The following is a 4,333-nucleotide window of genomic DNA, read 5'->3' as shown; positions in this document are numbered from 1 at the left end:
ATGTGCATAAAGCACCATTAATGCACCATTAAGGTCTCAAACGACCATATACAAATTCTACACGAGCAACTTTCCTCCAACATCTCTGAAATTAACTTAGGATTCCTCTGAATGAATTGTTCCCAAGTGGATTTAGCTCCAACCGTCCAATCATAGTGTTTAAGCCTCATAAATGCTCCATTAAGCTCCTCCACGGTCACTTTGTGCCCTCGAGCAATCTCCTTCCAACGGCTACAATAGTCTTTATTTACCTGCCAAATAATATTAGACAAAGTTTGAATGAGTTTGGTTCATGAAAATAAGAAGTTGGTCCAAGCATTAAAGTATCGGTTACACTTTTAGGCTTGTCTTAATCATCCACGAGTCAATTTTCATTCTGGTCAATTTTTATGGGCAGATTTATTACAAACATACTCTAATTAAATAAACTAAGTGTTAGACAAAAGTTAGCCCACACATTTATTATAAAAATTAAATTTGCTCAATACTAATAAAATTGGCTAGGCCTGACTCGGTCAGGCTACGCCCAGTGCCTGATGCGACACTCTAGGCGCATGCGCCTCGGTCAGATTTCCTGGCCAGGCCAGTTTGGCCCAGCGCCTGGTGCAACACTAGGTGCACCAAAGTCCCCAACTCGGTCAAGAATTGAGCCTGATGCGTCTGGCTCCGTGCCAGGGCCATTTTTGGCGCCTTGCTCAGACCCGTGGCCTGAGTCTTGCGCATGGCCTGGTTCATCCTTGGCTCGGTCAGAACCATGGACCAAGATGCTAGTGAGCATCTTTACACCTCGTTGGGCTATTTTTGGCTCACCATCATGGATCAACATTATGAGTTGAGCAAGGGCATTTTGAGCCCTTTTTGCCCGAGCCCTAGTCATAGGACCACTTATGCCTTCAAGACCACCAACATCAAGGTTAGGCTCTTTGAGGTTCATATAAATGAGCAGGCAGAAGATTGTGACTGGATTACCTGATCTAAGGATTCTAACAAGGTTGTGTGAAAAATGTGTCACTAGTAAGCAATCTAGAAATCTAGAAACTCATTTAACACACAAGTACCTACAAAATCAACCAAGCCATTGGAGATAGTGTACATTGATGTGTGTGGACCTATTGAAGTCCAATTACTTAGAGGGAACAAATACTTTGTTACCTTGAAGGATGACTTCACTAGAAAGCTATGGATTTATCTACTAAAAAGGAAAAGTGAAGTCTTCAACAAAGAGCTTCAAAGCATTAGCAGAAAAACAGTGTGGCAACAAATTGTAGCTGCTAAGAAGTAATGGTGGAGGAGAGTATGCATCTCATGGCTATTGTGATGTAGAAGGGATCACTCATGAGATAGTTGTACCATACACTCATCAACACAATGGTACAGTGTTGAAAGCAGATTCTACATTGGGAATCCCTCCTCAACAACAAAACATGTCACTTGTTGAAAGGATTTTCCTTTTTCGGGTTTCTTTTAACCATACCATAAAGGCCGGTCTCATTTTATTAAGTTAACCATACCATTTCTTATGAAAGGTTGCTATCAAAGAATAAAATGAACAAAAGAATAAAGTTAGCAGTTAACCGTACCATTTCTTTCGAAGGGTTGGTATAAAGAATAAAACAATAAATAAATGTTAGTTGCGGAAAAGTAAATGACAGAAAATAAATGACTGAAAGTAAATGTTAGTTGTGGACATATAAATGACAGAAAGTAAATGACAGAAAGTGAATGTTAGTTGCAGAAAGTAAATGACATAAAATAAATGTTAGTGGTTAGATTATTATTCATCACTCTTTTATTGTCAAGTAACAATTCATTGTTTGGATTGCACTTTTTGCATATTATTCCTATGTACAAAGTTTAACACTTTACTATTTTACACTTGCATATCTTTCAAGATTCAATTAGTATAGTATATGATTATGTCGATCCAAAGAGAATTGTATTAGAAGAGAATCATATAGGCATATTATAGCAAAAATAATGATTAACAACTTTTTGATGATTTTGTGTGTTATGTTTGCATAAAAATTAACTAAGAAAAACATAAACTAATATTCACAAATTCTTTCATGAGAAGATTGGTTTGAAATATGGAATTATTTCAAGACTCAAATGATTTTTGAAAACATTAACAAGTTATATGTTATAGTATGATAAGATGATTTTCAAACCTTATGTAATACATTAAACAATATTTAAGTGCCACTCGTGAGAGCATTTTGTCACATCCTACTTCATGCTCCATTAACATTATTTAGCCTTGAACATAAGTTGCTTAAAATAGATGCTTTGAATTGGCAAGTGAACTAAGACTTATTAGTTCACTTGTCAATACTTTAAGAAGACGCATTTTTTGATATTTAAATCAAGCTTTAGGTGATCAAGCTAAAACCGCATTAAGAATTTCTTAAAGAATCAAAACTTAACCAAAAGTAATATTTGAATGTATTGAAATCAAAATATGATACAAATGAAGAAAAGAAATAATATGACACCATAATCCAAATCAATGTGTAGGAGCATGAACCATCTATCCAAGGATAAGACGCTTTTGGACCCAAATGAGATTACAACATTATGTTTTTGTATCACATTTATCATCTCCTTTCTCCTCTTGAATTTCTATGAACAAAACACCTAAAAACAACCTAAGAACACTCTCAAGTGAGAGAGAACCGAAAATGAAAAGAAGAAGAGAAAACTACAAAGAATGTAAAATGATTTTCAAAGTTGAAATGGGTGTGCCTTTTATAGGCACTAGGAGAGGTGCCTGATGCCCTTGTCCAGACCACCCAATGCTCTGGTCAGGCGATTTGGTACACCCAAAGCTGGTGGGTCAGCAACTTGTCCATCTTGGCCAGCTAGCCTGGACAGCCTATTGTGGGCTATGTTACATGCATGTTGACACCTCCTACTTGGCTGTTCAGAACATATGTCATGTATGAGGTCACGTGCTTTGTTTTTAAGTAATGAATATGCAAGTTGCTTGATGAGTTGGCCAAGCTTTCTTCATGGCTAGGTTTCTTGACCTGCTTGGGCGCTTGGCCCCCTTTTGGACCACGTCTGGCTGGTTGGTTGGTTCCTTCATGGTGAAGGAACCTACCTTTCTTCAAGCCGAAGCAACCTTTGTAACTTAGTTTTTGACTTGGTTTTAGTTGGTTACTTGTCACTTTGAGCAAGATCTCTTCAAGTATAGGTAAGCTTTTGAGTTGCTCTTTGCTTTGCATACCTAGCTTAGGTTTCTTCAAGGTGATGTATGTAACGCCCCGAAAATCATTTCATAATTACTATATTTAATCTTTTGAAAAAATGGGTAACTTTTTTTTCTTTCTTTTATGTAACATATAACTTACAAATAATTTTTTCCCATTTTATTTATTCTTTTTCAAGATGTCACATTTTCAAACCTTTGCGGAAATAATTTCTTAATACTAAAAATGTAATTGAACGAAACACAATTCTTTTCTGAATACTTCTCATTAATCAATTCTTGAATTTGTAATACGTATATCATGGTTTATAAAAAACAAGGCAGAGTCTATTCTTCGCCCCTAACAAAGACTGAAAATACAAATAAAAATAAACTAATGTCGGGGGCGTTGGCATTACAAAAGTACCATATACAGGTTCCCTATCAAAAGAAAGAAAGGATCTCCTAGACCAATGGTGCACCGGAAACCTCACTCGGGTCTTCCTCGATCTCCGAGTCTGAAGAGATCTCTATAACCTCCACTGAATCCTCTATGCAAATTAACTCTACACAGTCATCGTCCTTGTCCTCTACCACCTCATTTGCTGCCCAATCCATCAAAGGGTCTGGGGTGTACCCCCTAGGCCCCGCTGAAGTAGCCATACCTGCTCCTTCCATCCATCTTGGCATTGAGTCAGTAGGTGAGAACCTCGGTTAAGGCCAGGGGTTGACAACCTCTAATATGCCTCGTGCCTCAACTGGTGCGGAATGACCGGTAGGTACAGACCTTCGCTCTGGTAGAATGAACGATGCTTCCCAAACTGCGTAATATGCTGGGAGATGCAACATAGAGCCATCACATACGAGATCCAATTCCAGGTCGCAGGAACCAATGTAGGTGTATTTGTTTCCTTCAACGCTCCACATCCCCTCCTGGGACATGGTAAAGTGGCAGCCCTTGATCATCGCCGATCTGTCCATCTAAACATGGATGTATACGAGTTCACCAGAAAGAAAGAGATGGAGTAAAATATCTAAGGAAAAACTTATCATTGACATTGTGGAATTACACAGAATATCACCCCAAGAGAAAGAACAAGTACAAATATATCATATGATCATACACACATGTATTAATGATGAATG

This window comes from Lupinus angustifolius, chromosome LG08, assembly GCF_001865875.1.
Source record: "Lupinus angustifolius cultivar Tanjil chromosome LG08, LupAngTanjil_v1.0, whole genome shotgun sequence".
NCBI lineage: Eukaryota > Viridiplantae > Streptophyta > Magnoliopsida > Fabales > Fabaceae > Lupinus > Lupinus angustifolius.
This window is presented reverse-complemented; position numbering follows the sequence as displayed.